General features: G+C 51.1%; 39 non-coding genes across 39 annotated transcripts; 20 read left to right on the forward strand and 19 right to left on the reverse strand.

Annotated features, from left to right (window-relative positions):
• The first annotated feature begins 1,848 nt into the window (after window positions 1-1,848).
• Window positions 1,849-1,921, forward strand: Trnar-acg (transfer RNA arginine (anticodon ACG)). The gene has a single exon. It is a non-coding gene; the product is annotated as a tRNA-Arg (tRNA).
• Window positions 1,922-2,197: 276 nt separating this feature from the next.
• Trnam-cau (transfer RNA methionine (anticodon CAU)) lies at window positions 2,198-2,269 on the forward strand. The gene has a single exon. It is a non-coding gene; the product is annotated as a tRNA-Met (tRNA).
• A 424-nt stretch (window positions 2,270-2,693) lies between these two features.
• Trnad-guc (transfer RNA aspartic acid (anticodon GUC)) lies at window positions 2,694-2,765 on the reverse strand. The gene has a single exon. It is a non-coding gene; the product is annotated as a tRNA-Asp (tRNA).
• A 5,949-nt stretch (window positions 2,766-8,714) lies between these two features.
• On the forward strand, window positions 8,715-8,787 carry Trnar-acg (transfer RNA arginine (anticodon ACG)). The gene has a single exon. It is a non-coding gene; the product is annotated as a tRNA-Arg (tRNA).
• Window positions 8,788-9,074: 287 nt separating this feature from the next.
• Trnam-cau (transfer RNA methionine (anticodon CAU)) lies at window positions 9,075-9,146 on the forward strand. The gene has a single exon. It is a non-coding gene; the product is annotated as a tRNA-Met (tRNA).
• Window positions 9,147-9,570: 424 nt separating this feature from the next.
• Trnad-guc (transfer RNA aspartic acid (anticodon GUC)) lies at window positions 9,571-9,642 on the reverse strand. The gene has a single exon. It is a non-coding gene; the product is annotated as a tRNA-Asp (tRNA).
• Window positions 9,643-9,749: 107 nt separating this feature from the next.
• Window positions 9,750-9,841, reverse strand: Trnai-uau (transfer RNA isoleucine (anticodon UAU)). Its single transcript is given in 2 exon segments — window positions 9,750-9,785; window positions 9,804-9,841. It is a non-coding gene; the product is annotated as a tRNA-Ile (tRNA).
• A 378-nt stretch (window positions 9,842-10,219) lies between these two features.
• On the forward strand, window positions 10,220-10,292 carry Trnar-acg (transfer RNA arginine (anticodon ACG)). The gene has a single exon. It is a non-coding gene; the product is annotated as a tRNA-Arg (tRNA).
• Window positions 10,293-10,579: 287 nt separating this feature from the next.
• Window positions 10,580-10,651, forward strand: Trnam-cau (transfer RNA methionine (anticodon CAU)). The gene has a single exon. It is a non-coding gene; the product is annotated as a tRNA-Met (tRNA).
• A 424-nt stretch (window positions 10,652-11,075) lies between these two features.
• Trnad-guc (transfer RNA aspartic acid (anticodon GUC)) lies at window positions 11,076-11,147 on the reverse strand. Its single transcript has one exon. It is a non-coding gene; the product is annotated as a tRNA-Asp (tRNA).
• A 107-nt stretch (window positions 11,148-11,254) lies between these two features.
• On the reverse strand, window positions 11,255-11,346 carry Trnai-uau (transfer RNA isoleucine (anticodon UAU)). The gene is given in 2 exon segments: window positions 11,255-11,290; window positions 11,309-11,346. It is a non-coding gene; the product is annotated as a tRNA-Ile (tRNA).
• Window positions 11,347-11,724: 378 nt separating this feature from the next.
• On the forward strand, window positions 11,725-11,797 carry Trnar-acg (transfer RNA arginine (anticodon ACG)). Its single transcript has one exon. It is a non-coding gene; the product is annotated as a tRNA-Arg (tRNA).
• Window positions 11,798-12,084: 287 nt separating this feature from the next.
• On the forward strand, window positions 12,085-12,156 carry Trnam-cau (transfer RNA methionine (anticodon CAU)). The gene has a single exon. It is a non-coding gene; the product is annotated as a tRNA-Met (tRNA).
• A 424-nt stretch (window positions 12,157-12,580) lies between these two features.
• Trnad-guc (transfer RNA aspartic acid (anticodon GUC)) lies at window positions 12,581-12,652 on the reverse strand. Its single transcript has one exon. It is a non-coding gene; the product is annotated as a tRNA-Asp (tRNA).
• A 107-nt stretch (window positions 12,653-12,759) lies between these two features.
• Window positions 12,760-12,851, reverse strand: Trnai-uau (transfer RNA isoleucine (anticodon UAU)). Its single transcript is given in 2 exon segments — window positions 12,760-12,795; window positions 12,814-12,851. It is a non-coding gene; the product is annotated as a tRNA-Ile (tRNA).
• A 378-nt stretch (window positions 12,852-13,229) lies between these two features.
• Window positions 13,230-13,302, forward strand: Trnar-acg (transfer RNA arginine (anticodon ACG)). The gene has a single exon. It is a non-coding gene; the product is annotated as a tRNA-Arg (tRNA).
• Window positions 13,303-13,589: 287 nt separating this feature from the next.
• On the forward strand, window positions 13,590-13,661 carry Trnam-cau (transfer RNA methionine (anticodon CAU)). Its single transcript has one exon. It is a non-coding gene; the product is annotated as a tRNA-Met (tRNA).
• Window positions 13,662-14,085: 424 nt separating this feature from the next.
• Window positions 14,086-14,157, reverse strand: Trnad-guc (transfer RNA aspartic acid (anticodon GUC)). Its single transcript has one exon. It is a non-coding gene; the product is annotated as a tRNA-Asp (tRNA).
• A 107-nt stretch (window positions 14,158-14,264) lies between these two features.
• On the reverse strand, window positions 14,265-14,356 carry Trnai-uau (transfer RNA isoleucine (anticodon UAU)). Its single transcript is given in 2 exon segments — window positions 14,265-14,300; window positions 14,319-14,356. It is a non-coding gene; the product is annotated as a tRNA-Ile (tRNA).
• A 378-nt stretch (window positions 14,357-14,734) lies between these two features.
• On the forward strand, window positions 14,735-14,807 carry Trnar-acg (transfer RNA arginine (anticodon ACG)). The gene has a single exon. It is a non-coding gene; the product is annotated as a tRNA-Arg (tRNA).
• A 287-nt stretch (window positions 14,808-15,094) lies between these two features.
• On the forward strand, window positions 15,095-15,166 carry Trnam-cau (transfer RNA methionine (anticodon CAU)). The gene has a single exon. It is a non-coding gene; the product is annotated as a tRNA-Met (tRNA).
• Window positions 15,167-15,590: 424 nt separating this feature from the next.
• Trnad-guc (transfer RNA aspartic acid (anticodon GUC)) lies at window positions 15,591-15,662 on the reverse strand. The gene has a single exon. It is a non-coding gene; the product is annotated as a tRNA-Asp (tRNA).
• A 107-nt stretch (window positions 15,663-15,769) lies between these two features.
• On the reverse strand, window positions 15,770-15,861 carry Trnai-uau (transfer RNA isoleucine (anticodon UAU)). Its single transcript is given in 2 exon segments — window positions 15,770-15,805; window positions 15,824-15,861. It is a non-coding gene; the product is annotated as a tRNA-Ile (tRNA).
• Window positions 15,862-16,239: 378 nt separating this feature from the next.
• Trnar-acg (transfer RNA arginine (anticodon ACG)) lies at window positions 16,240-16,312 on the forward strand. Its single transcript has one exon. It is a non-coding gene; the product is annotated as a tRNA-Arg (tRNA).
• A 287-nt stretch (window positions 16,313-16,599) lies between these two features.
• Trnam-cau (transfer RNA methionine (anticodon CAU)) lies at window positions 16,600-16,671 on the forward strand. The gene has a single exon. It is a non-coding gene; the product is annotated as a tRNA-Met (tRNA).
• Window positions 16,672-17,095: 424 nt separating this feature from the next.
• Window positions 17,096-17,167, reverse strand: Trnad-guc (transfer RNA aspartic acid (anticodon GUC)). The gene has a single exon. It is a non-coding gene; the product is annotated as a tRNA-Asp (tRNA).
• A 107-nt stretch (window positions 17,168-17,274) lies between these two features.
• Window positions 17,275-17,366, reverse strand: Trnai-uau (transfer RNA isoleucine (anticodon UAU)). Its single transcript is given in 2 exon segments — window positions 17,275-17,310; window positions 17,329-17,366. It is a non-coding gene; the product is annotated as a tRNA-Ile (tRNA).
• Window positions 17,367-17,744: 378 nt separating this feature from the next.
• On the forward strand, window positions 17,745-17,817 carry Trnar-acg (transfer RNA arginine (anticodon ACG)). Its single transcript has one exon. It is a non-coding gene; the product is annotated as a tRNA-Arg (tRNA).
• Window positions 17,818-18,104: 287 nt separating this feature from the next.
• On the forward strand, window positions 18,105-18,176 carry Trnam-cau (transfer RNA methionine (anticodon CAU)). The gene has a single exon. It is a non-coding gene; the product is annotated as a tRNA-Met (tRNA).
• Window positions 18,177-18,600: 424 nt separating this feature from the next.
• Trnad-guc (transfer RNA aspartic acid (anticodon GUC)) lies at window positions 18,601-18,672 on the reverse strand. Its single transcript has one exon. It is a non-coding gene; the product is annotated as a tRNA-Asp (tRNA).
• A 107-nt stretch (window positions 18,673-18,779) lies between these two features.
• Window positions 18,780-18,871, reverse strand: Trnai-uau (transfer RNA isoleucine (anticodon UAU)). The gene is given in 2 exon segments: window positions 18,780-18,815; window positions 18,834-18,871. It is a non-coding gene; the product is annotated as a tRNA-Ile (tRNA).
• A 378-nt stretch (window positions 18,872-19,249) lies between these two features.
• Trnar-acg (transfer RNA arginine (anticodon ACG)) lies at window positions 19,250-19,322 on the forward strand. Its single transcript has one exon. It is a non-coding gene; the product is annotated as a tRNA-Arg (tRNA).
• Window positions 19,323-19,609: 287 nt separating this feature from the next.
• On the forward strand, window positions 19,610-19,681 carry Trnam-cau (transfer RNA methionine (anticodon CAU)). The gene has a single exon. It is a non-coding gene; the product is annotated as a tRNA-Met (tRNA).
• Window positions 19,682-20,105: 424 nt separating this feature from the next.
• Trnad-guc (transfer RNA aspartic acid (anticodon GUC)) lies at window positions 20,106-20,177 on the reverse strand. The gene has a single exon. It is a non-coding gene; the product is annotated as a tRNA-Asp (tRNA).
• Window positions 20,178-20,284: 107 nt separating this feature from the next.
• Window positions 20,285-20,376, reverse strand: Trnai-uau (transfer RNA isoleucine (anticodon UAU)). The gene is given in 2 exon segments: window positions 20,285-20,320; window positions 20,339-20,376. It is a non-coding gene; the product is annotated as a tRNA-Ile (tRNA).
• A 378-nt stretch (window positions 20,377-20,754) lies between these two features.
• Window positions 20,755-20,827, forward strand: Trnar-acg (transfer RNA arginine (anticodon ACG)). Its single transcript has one exon. It is a non-coding gene; the product is annotated as a tRNA-Arg (tRNA).
• A 783-nt stretch (window positions 20,828-21,610) lies between these two features.
• Window positions 21,611-21,682, reverse strand: Trnad-guc (transfer RNA aspartic acid (anticodon GUC)). The gene has a single exon. It is a non-coding gene; the product is annotated as a tRNA-Asp (tRNA).
• A 107-nt stretch (window positions 21,683-21,789) lies between these two features.
• Window positions 21,790-21,881, reverse strand: Trnai-uau (transfer RNA isoleucine (anticodon UAU)). Its single transcript is given in 2 exon segments — window positions 21,790-21,825; window positions 21,844-21,881. It is a non-coding gene; the product is annotated as a tRNA-Ile (tRNA).
• Window positions 21,882-22,259: 378 nt separating this feature from the next.
• Trnar-acg (transfer RNA arginine (anticodon ACG)) lies at window positions 22,260-22,332 on the forward strand. Its single transcript has one exon. It is a non-coding gene; the product is annotated as a tRNA-Arg (tRNA).
• The last annotated feature ends 295 nt before the right edge of the window (window positions 22,333-22,627 follow it).

The following is a 22,627-nucleotide window of genomic DNA, read 5'->3' on the forward strand; positions in this document are numbered from 1 at the left end:
ACCACTGTCACTATCAGCTTGTTTGGCAATACTCGCTGCCCGAAGCTGTTTGTTGTCACTGACAGTCCCGGGCTGCTGTGTTTGTATACTGTCGCGGAGTTGTTGACATTCGTGTTGTTCTGAGGCCAGGGCCGGAGCGGCTGCCACGTGGTGTGTACCTTCCGCGCTTGGAGACATTGTTTGTATACCATCACAGCGAGCCTCTATGTGTGTACTTCCAGCAGACACGTGCGCCACACCTACTTGCTGGCCTTCCTGAGTGTGCTTTTGCGGAAGTTCTGAGACATGAGCCTGTGGTGACTGAACGGCATCTACGGAAGTATCGGCGCTTGAATTTGCGGTAGAGGAATCGGCCACAATCGCTGAACCGGTTATAACTTTTGCGTCCGAAGCGGTTCCCCGGGCGTCCGGGTCCGCGGTCTCGTGCGTACAGAATGTGTCATCATCAGAGTCACGGCTTTCACAAGTTCGACGCCTCTTATTAGTCGTGGCATCGACTCTCGCCGGTGGCTTAGCACCATTATCTCTCCTAACCAGAGCCGGAAACTCTTCAGGGCGAATTTCTTTTAGCTCTTCCGAAGGTACGTCAGAACTAGGGACCTCACGCTCTATCATAGGTTTATCGGCCACTACATCTGCCAACGTAAGCCGTTTACGCTGCTGCAGCGAATTCTTTAGCACAAACATTCGCCTGGGGCAGTCCTGACGCAAGTGACCACTTTCATTACAGATATGGCATGTGGGAGGTTGGCCACTGTAAGTAACGTGAGCCCTATAGTCACAAACGGTAATATGGGAGGGTATATTCTGCTTTATATGCATTTCTACAGATCGGACGCCACTGTAACATTGTAACCTGTGCTGGTTCGACCACCGTTCGTTTCGAATCTGCTTGATATCCCCGAATTTAGACAGAACCTCCTTCAGATAACAATTTTCTACTTCAGGGGGTATGTGAAAGATACGCACATTGGTATACTCTACGTCGGCATTTGAAATGAGCACAGTACTTACAGACTCGTCCCGGTGCCGAAAAACAGCTCTCCCTCCGTGTGTCGTCATAATCTTTTCCAGTAACACAGGATTCAGCAATTTTACAAAGAAACAATATTGCTCGGTATCATAATACGCAGTGTGCACTTGATCAGAGGTAATCCCAATAACATCCACAATCCAATCATGTATTTCCAAGGAACTAGGCTGCACATAACGGGTAGACTTGTCGAAATCAAAACGGAGTGTACACTTTCGCGGAAATAACCTGGACATTGCAAACAATAGCTAGCGGTTGAACCGCTAGAATAACACAAAAACGAAAATCAAACTCGAGATAAATAGACATAAAATCAGAACACGTCACGGTCAAAGAGAAAGTTAAGTAGTAATCACGACTTGTAAACACGTGTCGGAGCGGAGCACTTAATACGTCCGATCAGCACGGTGTCTCAGGCGCGACTGCGCCACTGGGGCTACGACACAGTGTTCTCAGTTAGCGGTATTCACTTTGCTGCAAACCAGTGGTGGCCACAGAAACATACGATCGCCACCTGATGCCATACTGCGACTTTGGCACCTGACTACCAATGCTTCGTGCTATTCTTGTTTCATATGCTACGCTTACATGCACATCAACCGGCTCTGGTCGTCGAGAAAACGCGGGAAAACGCGCGCCTTGCCTTCTGCTACCTGTCGAACAGCGAGAGCAGATGCGTGGCAAGCTCTAAGCTCTGCAGGCGCACTGCGGCCACGCAGCTGGACGAGAGGTACCTTCCTTGGGAGCTTGCTCAGCCATGGAGAACACGTTTCTTCGCCAATTGCACTTGCCTCGTAGAAAGAAATGCTGCCACTGGCCCTGTGGCGCAACGGATAACGCGTCTGACTACGGATCAGAAGATTCCAGGTTCGAATCCTGGCAGGGTCGGCATTTTGTTGGTTGCCGACGCGTAGCTGGGCAGTGGATTTCGTATGTCGACGCATCGTGGAGTGCTTTGTTACTCCTGTGCATCTCGCAGCTGCATGTCGAGTCGATCGTGGTAAATATCGCAGCCTGCAAGCGTCAGTCGAGCAAAGTCGAGACAAGTCAAGCTGAGAGCTGTGGGAGATGATACGCAATTAAGTACAGGCGTGTGAAAGCGACGCAGACAACGCTTTCCAAGTGTCCCACGTCACGTGGCGAAGAGCCAGCGCAACCCCAGCCAGCAGAGTGGCGCAGTGGAAGCGTGCTGGGCCCATAACCCAGAGGTCCGTGGATCGAAACCACGCTCTGCTAAAATTATTTCTTTTGCAGACTGTGTCGAGCTCGATTATTACGCCCACAGCGTCGGCTGGGGTGCCTTGATTCAGCGTTAACAGCAAACCCAGTAATTCTGAAGTGTGAAGAATGCGAGAACCACTTCCTAAGATGTAGCATTTTTTAAGATTTTGCACCAACTACACTCCTTGATCGCAAAGTTAATGCTCTTACGACCCCCATACGCGCAACACTCGAACAGGTTTGTGAGATAAAAATCGCATCTCCCCGGCGGGGAATCGAACCCCGGTCTCCCGCGTGACCGGCGGCGATACTAACCACTATACTACCGAGGATGCGATGTAAACAGGTGCCTGTGTGCGAGAGATATGGTGCAAGTAGCCGCAAACGTCCTACACTAAGTTCGGAGAGTGAAAAAGCAGCAATTAAAAATCGGATGTGCCTCCCCGGCGGGGAATCGAACCCCGGTCTCCCGCGTGACAGGCGGGGATACTAACCACTATACTACCGAGGAAGACGCAGCTAGCGTCTCGAATGCACAATTATGTTACTCAAATAGCTGATACATCTCAAACCTAGCCTCCTGTTGCTGTCAGAGACAGCTGCTAAGAAATAAAAGTATGCCCCAGGTGAGGCTCGAACTCACAACCCCGGCATTGCTCACGGCTACTGCCTTATAAGTACCGTGCGCTAACCAATTGCGCCACTTTTTTTTTTTTTTTTTTTTTTTTTTTTTTTTTTTTTTTTTTTTAACACTCTTGTTTGCTGGTCTCTCATAGCTTCTGGTGAAAATTAGAAAAAAATTGCTCCGTTGCTAACACAAGAATTGTTCTCGGTTTCCGGGGTACTGGAGTGGAGTCTGTGAGTCGTGGTAGTTGGGCGGGTGTGGGAGGCAGGACACGAGACAGAAGCAGTGGGGCCTCTTCGCGGCACTACTGGAGTCCCGCGGCCTGGGCCCACCCCTTTAGACGCATAGATCTTACCCTATACCCATTCTATTAAATATTATTTTAAGCATATTGCCGAAAATGGTGCCATGATTGGGATAGCTGCAGGTTTTCGCGAATTCGATTTCCATAAACATCTTGAATTCCAAGGGATCGTCACCACCAAGTTTATTAAAAACATAGCTGGAATAGTTGCCCAGCAACCACGTAACTACGTTATTTTTCGCCGGTGGATAAAATCGCACGTCGGGTCGAGAAAACATAGTTGAAGGGATGTTGGCGGTTGTAGTCCTGGTAACAATGGCTATTTTTTCTCTCAGCCAGCCCCAATTTCGTGCACGTTCGCCGCAGGTATAACGGTGCAGAACTGTATCCACCAGTTGACAGCTATGGCAGAGAGTTGTATCACTGAGTCCGATTTTATGTAGCCTCTCATTGGTGCCAATCACATCATTAATTGCCTTGTACCATGCAGTTCGAGAGGCGGAAGTAAGGACACTGGAGCTGACATTACGCCATACTATATCCCAGTTGACGCCACTGTACTTCGTAACAATTGGATTCGGTCCTTCGTGTTGTCGCCAGTATGCCAATATTGCTGGAGCCGCTAAATGTCGAGAATGTAAGAGTTCTTGACCGATGTAGCTGCGTGCAAAGTAATAATCTCGGATGTGTTTGAGCTTGTAACTGATGGTCTGAATGTTCAGCGGGGGGTCAAGACTCTGCGGCCTGACGGCAGTGAATAATTGCGCCGTAATGCCCGATGGGTAATTGTTAATGATAGAGACCGTCCGTGTAACATAGAGAGCTGCTGCCTTTTTCTTGACGTCGACTAAGCCCATCCCTCCGTTGAGGGGGTGGAGTGTTGCAGTTTTGGCAGATACGCGAAAAATTTCCCCGCGCCAAATAAAATTTGTTATCTTCGACATAATATTTCTAGCAATTACTGCAGGGAGCGGCAGAAGCTGCGCCATGTAATACGCCATTGATAAAATACAGGCGTTGATAAGTTGAATACGATCAAATTGGTTGAGGCTACGATGGTAATTATCAATTAGGGCACCATTTATTTTACGTGCTACATCCCGCCAGTTAGCCGCTATCATCTTTAGAGAGGACGCCGTCAACATGATCCCCAGAGCCTTGTGTACGCTGACTGGTGTAGCATAATCAACACGCAAATGCTGGAGGCCACAGAGGTTCAGAAATTTGCTTTTTTGTTCATTTAACTGCGCCCCTGACGCCAGACAGTATTTCCGAAGTTCAGCCGCTAATACGGTGACATCATCGACATTGCGAATCACCACACCCACATCGTCGGCATAGGCTCCGATTACACTTTTTACCCCAGAAATTGTAATCCCAGTGAGTTTCGTCTGCAACTGTTGTAACAGAGGTTCAAGGGAGAGTACAAAAAGCAACATGGACAAGGGGCTCCCTTGTGGAACCCCTCTGTTGATTTGTATTGGTCGCGTCAGTTGTGAGTTGACAGAAAGTTTTGCCTTGATTCCCATGGCCACGTTTTTAATCATGTCAATCGTGTTCCGAGAGAAACCCAATCTTTGCATAGTCTCGAGGAGGTACGCGTGATTTACGAGATCAAAAGCTTTAAAAAAATCGAGAAAGATCAGCCCACAGTTCATATTACTAGCGTTTGTTAAAGCAATGACATCTCGGTAAAAAGCAGCCGTTTGCAGAATTGTTCGTCTAAAGGCACATGTCTGCTGGTGGCCAATGATTTTAGCAGTGAGTGGCATGAGTCTCACGTTAATTGCGCGAGCCACGATCTTATAATCAGAGTTTAATAACGATATTGGTCGGAAATTGGTGATAGTTTTAGTACCTCTGTTTTTAGGGAGAAGCACAATTTTACATTCCTTAAAGACGAGTGGGACAGACGTTCCTTGCAAGACTTCGTTCACGACTTGAGTAATTTTGTCCCCGATGATGTGCCAATAGTGCTTGTAAAATTCAACTGGTAAGCCATCAGGGCCAGGGGATTTCTTAAGTGGCGAACTGCAGACAACCTCCAAAACATCTTTATTACTGAAGGCTAACGAGATGGAGTCATTTTCTTCCCTTGTTACGGTAGATGAAATGGCGCTAAACAGTCCATCAGAGCAGTCGTCGTGTAGAGCCGCTGATGCGTAGGTGTTGACAAAATAGTCGTGCAGAGCTTTGACAATCTCTCGCTGAGTGTCAATCGTTCTTCCATCCTCGAGTTTCAGGGCATCAATAAAAGTCCGCCTCCTGTTCTTTGTATGTTTGACGAGGTGGTACAGAGCGGCTGCTTCATCATCTCTGACCGACGTCACTTTAGATTTTATCTTAAGGCCGTCCAGTTGCATCCTCTTCAGACTGATTAATTTTGCCTTTATTTTCCGAATGTCGTCGATTCTGGTGGTCGTCGCGTCTGCACGATCATACAGGTCCCGTAAGATTGTGTAATAAAATTCCATCGTCTTTTTTATCTCCGCCGCCCTTTCAATCCCGAAGTACATGATGACATTTCGCAGTTTCGGCTTTGCCAGCAGAGTCCACCACTCTATAGTGCTACGAAATTTGTTAGTAGCGCGCAAGCACTGCTCCCAAGCTCGACGCACCCCCTCCTCCAGCTCAACATCCGTTAACAAAGACACATTCAGGTTCCATTGATTTTTATACCATCGTGTGGGTTGTGGAAGTAATTTCAGGCACGCGATGACACCGCTGTGATCGGAGAAACTGGAGGGGATCGTCTCTACTTTTAATAAATCATTCTCGAAAACGTCGGAAACATAAATCCTGTCGATTCTGCTACAGGAATTCGCGACGATGTGAGTGAAGCGTACCAACGTCGGGTACCGAATTTCCCACGCATCTTTAAGTTTGAGGCCGGTCACGAGGCTCTTTAATTCAGACGAATAATTAAAATTTGGGGACTGATCTTTCCGGGATAAGACACAATTAAAATCACCACCAATGATAAGGTGTCGGGGATTTTTCCTAAATAAATAAAGTATATGTTCCCGAAAAAATGTAGCTCGTTCTGCTCTATAGGTATTGCCAGAAGGTGCGTACAAGTTGATGATGGTGACGCCGTAAACGGTGATCCCCACCCCTCTACCCGATTCCAATTTGTCAATCTCAGTAACTGGAATCCCTTCTCTAATTAAGATTGCGGTCCCCACGGTCGTTTCTGGGGAAAAATTCGTAATTCCGACAAACCCAGGAAGAGTAAAAAGTGGCATGGACACCTCCTGCAAAAGTGCTATATCAGTGCCTGACTCATACAGATATTGTTTTAATGCATTCAGTTTCACTTCTGATCTGATTTTATTAATATTGAGGGTCGTGATCGTATAGGCCTGTGACATAATAACAGGACGGCTGAGAGAAAGAGGGATCAACTGCTTTTAATTGTCCACATCTTCATGCCATTCCATCTTAGTAGCGGCCGCGGAATTCGTGTCTGGAACGTCACTGAGTTGTTCTCTTGCGTCTTTGTTTTTACTCTTTTTCCGGACAGCATTAACATTGGGCGGCACTCGGATCCTGTGACGGACACTGTGTTGCACCGCTGCAGTCGGAGGCGTGGGAGGGTCTTGGGTGATGTCAAGCTTCTCTCCTGACAAATCTTGCGCCGGGAACGGATGCGCCGAACCCTCTGGCGAGCGATCAGCTGAGCCACCACTGTCACTATCAGCTTGTTTGGCAATACTCGCTGCCCGAAGCTGTTTGTTGTCACTGACAGTCCCGGGCTGCTGTGTTTGTATACTGTCGCGGAGTTGTTGACATTCGTGTTGTTCTGAGGCCAGGGCCGGAGCGGCTGCCACGTGGTGTGTACCTTCCGCGCTTGGAGACATTGTTTGTATACCATCACAGCGAGCCTCTATGTGTGTACTTCCAGCAGACACGTGCGCCACACCTACTTGCTGGCCTTCCTGAGTGTGCTTTTGCGGAAGTTCTGAGACATGAGCCTGTGGTGACTGAACGGCATCTACGGAAGTATCGGCGCTTGAATTTGCGGTAGAGGAATCGGCCACAATCGCTGAACCGGTTATAACTTTTGCGTCCGAAGCGGTTCCCCGGGCGTCCGGGTCCGCGGTCTCGTGCGTACAGAATGTGTCATCATCAGAGTCACGGCTTTCACAAGTTCGACGCCTCTTATTAGTCGTGGCATCGACTCTCGCCGGTGGCTTAGCACCATTATCTCTCCTAACCAGAGCCGGAAACTCTTCAGGGCGAATTTCTTTTAGCTCTTCCGAAGGTACGTCAGAACTAGGGACCTCACGCTCTATCATAGGTTTATCGGCCACTACATCTGCCAACGTAAGCCGTTTACGCTGCTGCAGCGAATTCTTTAGCACAAACATTCGCCTGGGGCAGTCCTGACGCAAGTGACCACTTTCATTACAGATATGGCATGTGGGAGGTTGGCCACTGTAAGTAACGTGAGCCCTATAGTCACAAACGGTAATATGGGAGGGTATATTCTGCTTTATATGCATTTCTACAGATCGGACGCCACTGTAACATTGTAACCTGTGCTGGTTCGACCACCGTTCGTTTCGAATCTGCTTGATATCCCCGAATTTAGACAGAACCTCCTTCAGATAACAATTTTCTACTTCAGGGGGTATGTGAAAGATACGCACATTGGTATACTCTACGTCGGCATTTGAAATGAGCACAGTACTTACAGACTCGTCCCAGTGCCGAAAAACAGCTCTCCCTCCGTGTGTCGTCATAATCTTTTCCAGTAACACAGGATTCAGCAATTTTACAAAGAAACAATATTGCTCGGTATCATAATACGCAGTGTGCACTTGATCAGAGGTAATCCCAATAACATCCACAATCCAATCATGTATTTCCAAGGAACTAGGCTGCACATAACGGGTAGACTTGTCGAAATCAAAACGGAGTGTACACTTTCGCGGAAATAACCTGGACATTGCAAACAATAGCTAGCGGTTGAACCGCTAGAATAACACAAAAACGAAAATCAAACTCGAGATAAATAGACACAAAATCAGAACACGTCACGGTCAAAGAGAAAGTTAAGTAGTAATCACGACTTGTAAACACGTGTCGGAGCGGAGCACTTAATACGTCGGATCAGCACGGTGTCTCAGGCGCGACTGCGCCACTGGGGCTACGACACAGTGTTCTCAGTTAGCGGTATTCACTTTGCTGCAAACCAGTGGTGGCCACAGAAACATACGATCGCCACCTGATGCCATACTGCGACTTTGGCACCTGACTACCAATGCTTCGTGCTATTCTTGTTTCATATGCTACGCTTACATGCACATCAACCGGCTCTGGTCGTCGAGAAAACGCGGGAAAACGCGCGCCTTGCCTTCTGCTACCTGTCGAACAGCGAGAGCAGATGCGTGGCAAGCTCTAAGCTCTGCAGGCGCACTGCGGCCACGCAGCTGGACGAGAGGTACCTTCCTTGGGAGCTTGCTCAGCCATGGAGAACACGTTTCTTCGCCAATTGCACTTGCCTCGTAGAAAGAAATGCTGCCACTGGCCCTGTGGCGCAACGGATAACGCGTCTGACTACGGATCAGAAGATTCCAGGTTCGAATCCTGGCAGGGTCGGCATTTTGTTGGTTGCCGACGCGTAGCTGGGCAGTGGATTTCGTATGTCGCCGCATCGTGGAGTGCTTTGTTACTCCTGTGCATCTCGCAGCTGCATGTCGAGTCGATCGTGGTAAATATCGCAGCCTGGAAGCGTCAGCGTAGCGTCAGTCGAGCAAAGTCGAGACAAGTCAAGCTGAGAGCTGTGGGAGATGATACGCAATTAAGTACAGGCGTGTGAAAGCGACGCAGACAACGCTTTCCAAGTGTCCCACGTCACGTGGCGAAGAGCCAGCGCAACCCCAGCCAGCAGAGTGGCGCAGTGGAAGCGTGCTGGGCCCATAACCCAGAGGTCCGTGGATCGAAACCACGCTCTGCTAAAATTATTTCTTTTGCAGACTGTGTCGAGCTCGATTATTACGCCCACAGCGTCGCCTGGGGTGCCTTGATTCAGCGTTAACAGCAAACCCAGTAATTCTGAAGTGTGAAGAATGCGAGAACCACTTCCTAAGATGTAGCATTTTTTAAGATTTTGCACCAACTACACTCCTTGATCGCAAAGTTAATGCTCTTACGACCCCCATACGCGCAACACTCGAACAGGTTTGTGAGATAAAAATCGCATCTCCCCAGCGGGGAATCGAACCCCGGTCTCCCGCGTGACCGGCGGCGATACTAACCACTATACTACCGAGGATGCGATGTAAACAGGTGCCTGTGTGCGAGAGATATGGTGTAAGTAGCCGCAAACGTCCTACACTAAGTTCGGAGAGTGAAAAAGCAGCAATTAAAAATCGGATGTGCCTCCCCGGCGGGGAATCGAACCCCGGTCTCCCGCGTGACAGGCGGGGATACTAACCACTATACTACCGAGGAAGACGCAGCTAGCGTCTCGAATGCACAATTATGTTACTCAAATAGCTGATACATCTCAAACCTAGCCTCCTGTTGCTGTCAGAGACAGCTGCTAAGAAATAAAAGTATGCCCCAGGTGAGGCTCGAACTCACAACCCCGGCATCGCTCACGGCTACTGCCTTATAAGTACCGTGCGCTAACCAATTGCGCCACTGGGGCTACGACACAGTGTTCTCAGTTAGCGGTATTCACTTTGCTGCAAACCAGTGGTGGCCACAGAAACATACGATCGCCACCTGATGCCATACTGCGACTTTGGCACCTGACTACCAATGCTTCGTGCTATTCTTGTTTCATATGCTACGCTTACATGCACATCAACCGGCTCTGGTCGTCGAGAAAACGCGGGAAAACGCGCGCCTTGCCTTCTGCTACCTGTCGAACAGCGAGAGCAGATGCGTGGCAAGCTCTAAGCTCTGCAGGCGCACTGCGGCCACGCAGCTGGACGAGAGGTACCTTCCTTGGGAGCTTGCTCAGCCATGGAGAACACGTTTCTTCGCCAATTGCACTTGCCTCGTAGAAAGAAATGCTGCCACTGGCCCTGTGGCGCAACGGATAACGCGTCTGACTACGGATCAGAAGATTCCAGGTTCGAATCCTGGCAGGGTCGGCATTTTGTTGGTTGCCGACGCGTAGCTGGGCAGTGGATTTCGTATGTCGACGCATCGTGGAGTGCTTTGTTACTCCTGTGCATCTCGCAGCTGCATGTCGAGTCAATCGTGGTAAATATCGCAGCCTGCAAGCGTCAGCGTAGCGTCAGTCGAGCAAAGTCGAGACAAGTCAAGCTGAGAGCTGTGGGAGATGATACGCAATTAAGTACAGGCGTGTGAAAGCGACGCAGACAACGCTTTCCAAGTGTCCCACGTCACGTGGCGAAGAGCCAGCGCAACCCCAGCCAGCAGAGTGGCGCAGTGGAAGCGTGCTGGGCCCATAACCCAGAGGTCCGTGGATCGAAACCACGCTCTGCTAAAATTATTTCTTTTGCAGACTGTGTCGAGCTCGATTATTACGCCCACAGCGTCGGCTGGGGTGCCTTGATTCAGCGTTAACAGCAAACCCAGTAATTCTGAAGTGTGAAGAATGCGAGAACCACTTCCTAAGATGTAGCATTTTTTAAGATTTTGCACCAACTACACTCCTTGATCGCAAAGTTAATGCTCTTACGACCCCCATACGCGCAACACTCGAACAGGTTTGTGAGATAAAAATCGCATCTCCCCGGCGGGGAATCGAACCCCGGTCTCCCGCGTGACCGGCGGCGATACTAACCACTATACTACCGAGGATGCGATGTAAACAGGTGCCTGTGTGCGAGAGATATGGTGCAAGTAGCCGCAAACGTCCTACACTAAGTTCGGAGAGTGAAAAAGCAGCAATTAAAAATCGGATGTGCCTCCCCGGCGGGGAATCGAACCCCGGTCTCCCGCGTGACAGGCGGGGATACTAACCACTATACTACCGAGGAAGACGCAGCTAGCGTCTCGAATGCACAATTATGTTACTCAAATAGCTGATACATCTCAAACCTAGCCTCCTGTTGCTGTCAGAGACAGCTGCTAAGAAATAAAAGTATGCCCCAGGTGAGGCTCGAACTCACAACCCCGGCATTGCTCACGTCTACTGCCTTATAAGTACCGTGCGCTAACCAATTGCGCCACTGGGGCTACGACACAGTGTTCTCAGTTAGCGGTATTCACTTTGCTGCAAACCAGTGGTGGCCACAGAAACATACGATCGCCACCTGATGCCATACTGCGACTTTGGCACCTGACTACCAATGCTTCGTGCTATTCTTGTTTCATATGCTACGCTTACATGCACATCAACCGGCTCTGGTCGTCGAGAAAACGCGGGAAAACGCGCGCCTTGCCTTCTGCTACCTGTCGAACAGCGAGAGCAGATGCGTGGCAAGCTCTAAGCTCTGCAGGCGCACTGCGGCCACGCAGCTGGACGAGAGGTACCTTCCTTGGGAGCTTGCTCAGCCATGGAGAACACGTTTCTTCGCCAATTGCACTTGCCTCGTAGAAAGAAATGCTGCCACTGGCCCTGTGGCGCAACGGATAACGCGTCTGACTACGGATCAGAAGATTCCAGGTTCGAATCCTGGCAGGGTCGGCATTTTGTTGGTTGCCGACGCGTAGCTGGGCAGTGGATTTCGTATGTCGACGCATCGTGGAGTGCTTTGTTACTCCTGTGCATCTCGCAGCTGCATGTCGAGTCAATCGTGGTAAATATCGCAGCCTGCAAGCGTCAGCGTAGCGTCAGTCGAGCAAAGTCGAGACAAGTCAAGCTGAGAGCTGTGGGAGATGATACGCAATTAAGTACAGGCGTGTGAAAGCGACGCAGACAACGCTTTCCAAGTGTCCCACGTCACGTGGCGAAGAGCCAGCGCAACCCCAGCCAGCAGAGTGGCGCAGTGGAAGCGTGCTGGGCCCATAACCCAGAGGTCCGTGGATCGAAACCACGCTCTGCTAAAATTATTTCTTTTGCAGACTGTGTCGAGCTCGATTATTACGCCCACAGCGTCGGCTGGGGTGCCTTGATTCAGCGTTAACAGCAAACCCAGTAATTCTGAAGTGTGAAGAATGCGAGAACCACTTCCTAAGATGTAGCATTTTTTAAGATTTTGCACCAACTACACTCCTTGATCGCAAAGTTAATGCTCTTACGACCCCCATACGCGCAACACTCGAACAGGTTTGTGAGATAAAAATCGCATCTCCCCGGCGGGGAATCGAACCCCGGTCTCCCGCGTGACCGGCGGCGATACTAACCACTATACTACCGAGGATGCGATGTAAACAGGTGCCTGTGTGCGAGAGATATGGTGCAAGTAGCCGCAAACGTCCTACACTAAGTTCGGAGAGTGAAAAAGCAGCAATTAAAAATCGGATGTGCCTCCCCGGCGGGGAATCGAACCCCGGTCTCCCGCGTGACAGGCGGGGATACTAACCACTATACTACCGAGGAAGACGCAGCTAGCGTCTCGAATGCACAATTATGTTACTCAAATAGCTGATACATCTCAAACCTAGCCTCCTGTTGCTGTCAGAGACAGCTGCTAAGAAATAAAAGTATGCCCCAGGTGAGGCTCGAACTCACAACCCCGGCATTGCTCACGGCTACTGCCTTATAAGTACCGTGCGCTAACCAATTGCGCCACTGGGGCTACGACACAGTGTTCTCAGTTAGCGGTATTCACTTTGCTGCAAACCAGTGGTGGCCACAGAAACATACGATCGCCACCTGATGCCATACTGCGACTTTGGCACCTGACTACCAATGCTTCGTGCTATTCTTGTTTCATATGCTACGCTTACATGCACATCAACCGGCTCTGGTCGTCGAGAAAACGCGGGAAAACGCGCGCCTTGCCTTCTGCTACCTGTCGAACAGCGAGAGCAGATGCGTGGCAAGCTCTAAGCTCTGCAGGCGCACTGCGGCCACGCAGCTGGACGAGAGGTACCTTCCTTGGGAGCTTGCTCAGCCATGGAGAACACGTTTCTTCGCCAATTGCACTTGCCTCGTAGAAAGAAATGCTGCCACTGGCCCTGTGGCGCAACGGATAACGCGTCTGACTACGGATCAGAAGATTCCAGGTTCGAATCCTGGCAGGGTCGGCATTTTGTTGGTTGCCGACGCGTAGCTGGGCAGTGGATTTCGTATGTCGCCGCATCGTGGAGTGCTTTGTTACTCCTGTGCATCTCGCAGCTGCATGTCGAGTCGATCGTGGTAAATATCGCAGCCTGGAAGCGTCAGCGTAGCGTCAGTCGAGCAAAGTCGAGACAAGTCAAGCTGAGAGCTGTGGGAGATGATACGCAATTAAGTACAGGCGTGTGAAAGCGACGCAGACAACGCTTTCCAAGTGTCCCACGTCACGTGGCGAAGAGCCAGCGCAACCCCAGCCAGCAGAGTGGCGCAGTGGAAGCGTGCTGGGCCCATAACCCAGAGGTCCGTGGATCGAAACCACGCTCTGCTAAAATTATTTCTTTTGCAGACTGTGTCGAGCTCGATTATTACGCCCACAGCGTCGCCTGGGGTGCCTTGATTCAGCGTTAACAGCAAACCCAGTAATTCTGAAGTGTGAAGAATGCGAGAACCACTTCCTAAGATGTAGCATTTTTTAAGATTTTGCACCAACTACACTCCTTGATCGCAAAGTTAATGCTCTTACGACCCCCATACGCGCAACACTCGAACAGGTTTGTGAGATAAAAATCGCATCTCCCCAGCGGGGAATCGAACCCCGGTCTCCCGCGTGACCGGCGGCGATACTAACCACTATACTACCGAGGATGCGATGTAAACAGGTGCCTGTGTGCGAGAGATATGGTGTAAGTAGCCGCAAACGTCCTACACTAAGTTCGGAGAGTGAAAAAGCAGCAATTAAAAATCGGATGTGCCTCCCCGGCGGGGAATCGAACCCCGGTCTCCCGCGTGACAGGCGGGGATACTAACCACTATACTACCGAGGAAGACGCAGCTAGCGTCTCGAATGCACAATTATGTTACTCAAATAGCTGATACATCTCAAACCTAGCCTCCTGTTGCTGTCAGAGACAGCTGCTAAGAAATAAAAGTATGCCCCAGGTGAGGCTCGAACTCACAACCCCGGCATTGCTCACGGCTACTGCCTTATAAGTACCGTGCGCTAACCAATTGCGCCACTGGGGCTACGACACAGTGTTCTCAGTTAGCGGTATTCACTTTGCTGCAAACCAGTGGTGGCCACAGAAACATACGATCGCCACCTGATGCCATACTGCGACTTTGGCACCTGACTACCAATGCTTCGTGCTATTCTTGTTTCATATGCTACGCTTACATGCACATCAACCGGCTCTGGTCGTCGAGAAAACGCGGGAAAACGCGCGCCTTGCCTTCTGCTACCTGTCGAACAGCGAGAGCAGATGCGTGGCAAGCTCTAAGCTCTGCAGGCGCACTGCGGCCACGCAGCTGGACGAGAGGTACCTTCCTTGGGAGCTTGCTCAGCCATGGAGAACACGTTTCTTCGCCAATTGCACTTGCCTCGTAGAAAGAAATGCTGCCACTGGCCCTGTGGCGCAACGGATAACGCGTCTGACTACGGATCAGAAGATTCCAGGTTCGAATCCTGGCAGGGTCGGCATTTTGTTGGTTGCCGACGCGTAGCTGGGCAGTGGATTTCGTATGTCGACGCATCGTGGAGTGCTTTGTTACTCCTGTGCATCTCGCAGCTGCATGTCGAGTCAATCGTGGTAAATATCGCAGCCTGCAAGCGTCAGCGTAGCGTCAGTCGAGCAAAGTCGAGACAAGTCAAGCTGAGAGCTGTGGGAGATGATACGCAATTAAGTACAGGCGTGTGAAAGCGACGCAGACAACGCTTTCCAAGTGTCCCACGTCACGTGGCGAAGAGCCAGCGCAACCCCAGCCAGCAGAGTGGCGCAGTGGAAGCGTGCTGGGCCCATAACCCAGAGGTCCGTGGATCGAAACCACGCTCTGCTAAAATTATTTCTTTTGCAGACTGTGTCGAGCTCGATTATTACGCCCACAGCGTCGGCTGGGGTGCCTTGATTCAGCGTTAACAGCAAACCCAGTAATTCTGAAGTGTGAAGAATGCGAGAACCACTTCCTAAGATGTAGCATTTTTTAAGATTTTGCACCAACTACACTCCTTGATCGCAAAGTTAATGCTCTTACGACCCCCATACGCGCAACACTCGAACAGGTTTGTGAGATAAAAATCGCATCTCCCCGGCGGGGAATCGAACCCCGGTCTCCCGCGTGACCGGCGGCGATACTAACCACTATACTACCGAGGATGCGATGTAAACAGGTGCCTGTGTGCGAGAGATATGGTGCAAGTAGCCGCAAACGTCCTACACTAAGTTCGGAGAGTGAAAAAGCAGCAATTAAAAATCGGATGTGCCTCCCCGGCGGGGAATCGAACCCCGGTCTCCCGCGTGACAGGCGGGGATACTAACCACTATACTACCGAGGAAGACGCAGCTAGCGTCTCGAATGCACAATTATGTTACTCAAATAGCTGATACATCTCAAACCTAGCCTCCTGTTGCTGTCAGAGACAGCTGCTAAGAAATAAAAGTATGCCCCAGGTGAGGCTCGAACTCACAACCCCGGCATTGCTCACGGCTACTGCCTTATAAGTACCGTGCGCTAACCAATTGCGCCACTGGGGCTACGACACAGTGTTCTCAGTTAGCGGTATTCACTTTGCTGCAAACCAGTGGTGGCCACAGAAACATACGATCGCCACCTGATGCCATACTGCGACTTTGGCACCTGACTACCAATGCTTCGTGCTATTCTTGTTTCATATGCTACGCTTACATGCACATCAACCGGCTCTGGTCGTCGAGAAAACGCGGGAAAACGCGCGCCTTGCCTTCTGCTACCTGTCGAACAGCGAGAGCAGATGCGTGGCAAGCTCTAAGCTCTGCAGGCGCACTGCGGCCACGCAGCTGGACGAGAGGTACCTTCCTTGGGAGCTTGCTCAGCCATGGAGAACACGTTTCTTCGCCAATTGCACTTGCCTCGTAGAAAGAAATGCTGCCACTGGCCCTGTGGCGCAACGGATAACGCGTCTGACTACGGATCAGAAGATTCCAGGTTCGAATCCTGGCAGGGTCGGCATTTTGTTGGTTGCCGACGCGTAGCTGGGCAGTGGATTTCGTATGTCGACGCATCGTGGAGTGCTTTGTTACTCCTGTGCATCTCGCAGCTGCATGTCGAGTCAATCGTGGTAAATATCGCAGCCTGCAAGCGTCAGCGTAGCGTCAGTCGAGCAAAGTCGAGACAAGTCAAGCTGAGAGCTGTGGGAGATGATACGCAATTAAGTACAGGCGTGTGAAAGCGACGCAGACAACGCTTTCCAAGTGTCCCACGTCACGTGGCGAAGAGCCAGCGCAACCCCAGCCAGCAGAGTGGCGCAGTGGAAGCGTGCTGGGCCCATAACCCAGAGGTCCGTGGATCGAAACCACGCTCTGCTAAAATTATTTCTTTTGCAGACTGTGTCGAGCTCGATTATTACGCCCACAGCGTCGCCTGGGGTGCCTTGATTCAGCGTTAACAGCAAACCCAGTAATTCTGAAGTGTGAAGAATGCGAGAACCACTTCCTAAGATGTAGCATTTTTTAAGATTTTGCACCAACTACACTCCTTGATCGCAAAGTTAATGCTCTTACGACCCCCATACGCGCAACACTCGAACAGGTTTGTGAGATAAAAATCGCATCTCCCCAGCGGGGAATCGAACCCCGGTCTCCCGCGTGACCGGCGGCGATACTAACCACTATACTACCGAGGATGCGATGTAAACAGGTGCCTGTGTGCGAGAGATATGGTGTAAGTAGCCGCAAACGTCCTACACTAAGTTCGGAGAGTGAAAAAGCAGCAATTAAAAATCGGATGTGCCTCCCCGGCGGGGAATCGAACCCCGGTCTCCCGCGTGACAGGCGGGGATACTAACCACTATACTACCGAGGAAGACGCAGCTAGCGTCTCGAATGCACAATTATGTTACTCAAATAGCTGATACATCTCAAACCTAGCCTCCTGTTGCTGTCAGAGACAGCTGCTAAGAAATAAAAGTATGCCCCAGGTGAGGCTCGAACTCACAACCCCGGCATTGCTCACGGCTACTGCCTTATAAGTACCGTGCGCTAACCAATTGCGCCACTGGGGCTACGACACAGTGTTCTCAGTTAGCGGTATTCACTTTGCTGCAAACCAGTGGTGGCCACAGAAACATACGATCGCCACCTGATGCCATACTGCGACTTTGGCACCTGACTACCAATGCTTCGTGCTATTCTTGTTTCATATGCTACGCTTACATGCACATCAACCGGCTCTGGTCGTCGAGAAAACGCGGGAAAACGCGCGCCTTGCCTTCTGCTACCTGTCGAACAGCGAGAGCAGATGCGTGGCAAGCTCTAAGCTCTGCAGGCGCACTGCGGCCACGCAGCTGGACGAGAGGTACCTTCCTTGGGAGCTTGCTCAGCCATGGAGAACACGTTTCTTCGCCAATTGCACTTGCCTCGTAGAAAGAAATGCTGCCACTGGCCCTGTGGCGCAACGGATAACGCGTCTGACTACGGATCAGAAGATTCCAGGTTCGAATCCTGGCAGGGTCGGCATTTTGTTGGTTGCCGACGCGTAGCTGGGCAGTGGATTTCGTATGTCGACGCATCGTGGAGTGCTTTGTTACTCCTGTGCATCTCGCAGCTGCATGTCGAGTCAATCGTGGTAAATATCGCAGCCTGCAAGCGTCAGCGTAGCGTCAGTCGAGCAAAGTCGAGACAAGTCAAGCTGAGAGCTGTGGGAGATGATACGCAATTAAGTACAGGCGTGTGAAAGCGACGCAGACAACGCTTTCCAAGTGTCCCACGTCACGTGGCGAAGAGCCAGCGCAACCCCAGCCAGCAGAGTGGCGCAGTGGAAGCGTGCTGGGCCCATAACCCAGAGGTCCGTGGATCGAAACCACGCTCTGCTAAAATTATTTCTTTTGCAGACTGTGTCGAGCTCGATTATTACGCCCACAGCGTCGGCTGGGGTGCCTTGATTCAGCGTTAACAGCAAACCCAGTAATTCTGAAGTGTGAAGAATGCGAGAACCACTTCCTAAGATGTAGCATTTTTTAAGATTTTGCACCAACTACACTCCTTGATCGCAAAGTTAATGCTCTTACGACCCCCATACGCGCAACACTCGAACAGGTTTGTGAGATAAAAATCGCATCTCCCCGGCGGGGAATCGAACCCCGGTCTCCCGCGTGACCGGCGGCGATACTAACCACTATACTACCGAGGATGCGATGTAAACAGGTGCCTGTGTGCGAGAGATATGGTGCAAGTAGCCGCAAACGTCCTACACTAAGTTCGGAGAGTGAAAAAGCAGCAATTAAAAATCGGATGTGCCTCCCCGGCGGGGAATCGAACCCCGGTCTCCCGCGTGACAGGCGGGGATACTAACCACTATACTACCGAGGAAGACGCAGCTAGCGTCTCGAATGCACAATTATGTTACTCAAATAGCTGATACATCTCAAACCTAGCCTCCTGTTGCTGTCAGAGACAGCTGCTAAGAAATAAAAGTATGCCCCAGGTGAGGCTCGAACTCACAACCCCGGCATTGCTCACGGCTACTGCCTTATAAGTACCGTGCGCTAACCAATTGCGCCACTGGGGCTACGACACAGTGTTCTCAGTTAGCGGTATTCACTTTGCTGCAAACCAGTGGTGGCCACAGAAACATACGATCGCCACCTGATGCCATACTGCGACTTTGGCACCTGACTACCAATGCTTCGTGCTATTCTTGTTTCATATGCTACGCTTACATGCACATCAACCGGCTCTGGTCGTCGAGAAAACGCGGGAAAACGCGCGCCTTGCCTTCTGCTACCTGTCGAACAGCGAGAGCAGATGCGTGGCAAGCTCTAAGCTCTGCAGGCGCACTGCGGCCACGCAGCTGGACGAGAGGTACCTTCCTTGGGAGCTTGCTCAGCCATGGAGAACACGTTTCTTCGCCAATTGCACTTGCCTCGTAGAAAGAAATGCTGCCACTGGCCCTGTGGCGCAACGGATAACGCGTCTGACTACGGATCAGAAGATTCCAGGTTCGAATCCTGGCAGGGTCGGCATTTTGTTGGTTGCCGACGCGTAGCTGGGCAGTGGATTTCGTATGTCGACGCATCGTGGAGTGCTTTGTTACTCCTGTGCATCTCGCAGCTGCATGTCGAGTCAATCGTGGTAAATATCGCAGCCTGCAAGCGTCAGCGTAGCGTCAGTCGAGCAAAGTCGAGACAAGTCAAGCTGAGAGCTGTGGGAGATGATACGCAATTAAGTACAGGCGTGTGAAAGCGACGCAGACAACGCTTTCCAAGTGTCCCACGTCACGTGGCGAAGAGCCAGCGCAACCCCAGCCAGCAGAGTGGCGCAGTGGAAGCGTGCTGGGCCCATAACCCAGAGGTCCGTGGATCGAAACCACGCTCTGCTAAAATTATTTCTTTTGCAGACTGTGTCGAGCTCGATTATTACGCCCACAGCGTCGGCTGGGGTGCCTTGATTCAGCGTTAACAGCAAACCCAGTAATTCTGAAGTGTGAAGAATGCGAGAACCACTTCCTAAGATGTAGCATTTTTTAAGATTTTGCACCAACTACACTCCTTGATCGCAAAGTTAATGCTCTTACGACCCCCATACGCGCAACACTCGAACAGGTTTGTGAGATAAAAATCGCATCTCCCCGGCGGGGAATCGAACCCCGGTCTCCCGCGTGACCGGCGGCGATACTAACCACTGTACTACCGAGGATGCGTTGTAAACAGGTGCCTGTGTGCGAGAGATATGGTGCAAGTAGCCGCAAACGTCCTACACTAAGTTCGGAGAGTGAAAAAGCAGCAATTAAAAATCGGATGTGCCTCCCCGGCGGGGAATCGAACCCCGGTCTCCCGCGTGACAGGCGGGGATACTAACCACTATACTACCGAGGAAGACGCAGCTAGCGTCTCGAATGCACAATTATGTTACTCAAATAGCTGATACATCTCAAACCTAGCCTCCTGTTGCTGTCAGAGACAGCTGCTAAGAAATAAAAGTATGCCCCAGGTGAGGCTCGAACTCACAACGCCGGCATTGCTCACGGCTACTGCCTTATAAGTACCGTGCGCTAACCAATTGCGCCACTGGGGCTACGACACAGTGTTCTCAGTTAGCGGTATTCACTTTGCTGCAAACCAGTGGTGGCCACAGAAACATACGATCGCCACCTGATGCCATACTGCGACTTTGGCACCTGACTACCAATGCTTCGTGCTATTCTTGTTTCATATGCTACGCTTACATGCACATCAACCGGCTCTGGTCGTCGAGAAAACGCGGGAAAACGCGCGCCTTGCCTTCTGCTACCTGTCGAACAGCGAGAGCAGATGCGTGGCAAGCTCTAAGCTCTGCAGGCGCACTGCGGCCACGCAGCTGGACGAGAGGTACCTTCCTTGGGAGCTTGCTCAGCCATGGAGAACACGTTTCTTCGCCAATTGCACTTGCCTCGTAGAAAGAAATGCTGCCACTGGCCCTGTGGCGCAACGGATAACGCGTCTGACTACGGATCAGAAGATTCCAGGTTCGAATCCTGGCAGGGTCGGCATTTTGTTGGTTGCCGACGCGTAGCTGGGCAGTGGATTTCGTATGTCGACGCATCGTGGAGTGCTTTGTTACTCCTGTGCATCTCGCAGCTGCATGTCGAGTCAATCGTGGTAAATATCGCAGCCTGCAAGCGTCAGCGTAGCGTCAGTCGAGCAAAGTCGAGACAAGTCAAGCTGAGAGCTGTGGGAGATGATACGCAATTAAGTACAGGCGTGTGAAAGCGACGCAGACAACGCTTTCCAAGTGTCCCACGTCACGTGGCGAAGAGCCAGCGCAACCCCAGCCAGCAGAGTGGCGCAGTGGAAGCTTGCTGGGCCCATAACCCAGAGGTCCGTGGATCGAAACCACGCTCTGCTAAAATTATTTCTTTTGCAGACTGTGTCGAGCTCGATTATTACGCCCACAGCGTCGGCTGGGGTGCCTTGATTCAGCGTTAACAGCAAACCCAGTAATTCTGAAGTGTGAAGAATGCGAGAACCACTTCCTAAGATGTAGCATTTTTTAAGATTTTGCACCAACTACACTCCTTGATCGCAAAGTTAATGCTCTTACGACCCCCATACGCGCAACACTCGAACAGGTTTGTGAGATAAAAATCGCATCTCCCCGGCGGGGAATCGAACCCCGGTCTCCCGCGTGACCGGCGGCGATACTAACCACTATACTACCGAGGATGCGATGTAAACAGGTGCCTGTGTGCGAGAGATATGGTGCAAGTAGCCGCAAACGTCCTACACTAAGTTCGGAGAGTGAAAAAGCAGCAATTAAAAATCGGATGTGCCTCCCCGGCGGGGAATCGAACCCCGGTCTCCCGCGTGACAGGCGGGGATACTAACCACTATACTACCGAGGAAGACGCAGCTAGCGTCTCGAATGCACAATTATGTTACTCAAATAGCTGATACATCTCAAACCTAGCCTCCTGTTGCTGTCAGAGACAGCTGCTAAGAAATAAAAGTATGCCCCAGGTGAGGCTCGAACTCACAACCCCGGCATTGCTCACGGCTACTGCCTTATAAGTACCGTGCGCTAACCAATTGCGCCACTGGGGCTACGACACAGTGTTCTCAGTTAGCGGTATTCACTTTGCTGCAAACCAGTGGTGGCCACAGAAACATACGATCGCCACCTGATGCCATACTGCGACTTTGGCACCTGACTACCAATGCTTCGTGCTATTCTTGTTTCATATGCTACGCTTACATGCACATCAACCGGCTCTGGTCGTCGAGAAAACGCGGGAAAACGCGCGCCTTGCCTTCTGCTACCTGTCGAACAGCGAGAGCAGATGCGTGGCAAGCTCTAAGCTCTGCAGGCGCACTGCGGCCACGCAGCTGGACGAGAGGTACCTTCCTTGGGAGCTTGCTCAGCCATGGAGAACACGTTTCTTCGCCAATTGCACTTGCCTCGTAGAAAGAAATGCTGCCACTGGCCCTGTGGCGCAACGGATAACGCGTCTGACTACGGATCAGAAGATTCCAGGTTCGAATCCTGGCAGGGTCGGCATTTTGTTGGTTGCCGACGCGTAGCTGGGCAGTGGATTTCGTATGTCGACGCATCGTGGAGTGCTTTGTTACTCCTGTGCATCTCGCAGCTGCATGTCGAGTCAATCGTGGTAAATATCGCAGCCTGCAAGCGTCAGCGTAGCGTCAGTCGAGCAAAGTCGAGACAAGTCAAGCTGAGAGCTGTGGGAGATGATACGCAATTAAGTACAGGCGTGTGAAAGCGACGCAGACAACGCTTTCCAAGTGTCCCACGTCACGTGGCGAAGAGCCAGCGCAACCCCAGCCAGCAGAGT

Source organism: Schistocerca serialis, chromosome 9 (assembly GCF_023864345.2).
Source record: "Schistocerca serialis cubense isolate TAMUIC-IGC-003099 chromosome 9, iqSchSeri2.2, whole genome shotgun sequence".
Classification (NCBI taxonomy): domain Eukaryota; kingdom Metazoa; phylum Arthropoda; class Insecta; order Orthoptera; family Acrididae; genus Schistocerca; species Schistocerca serialis.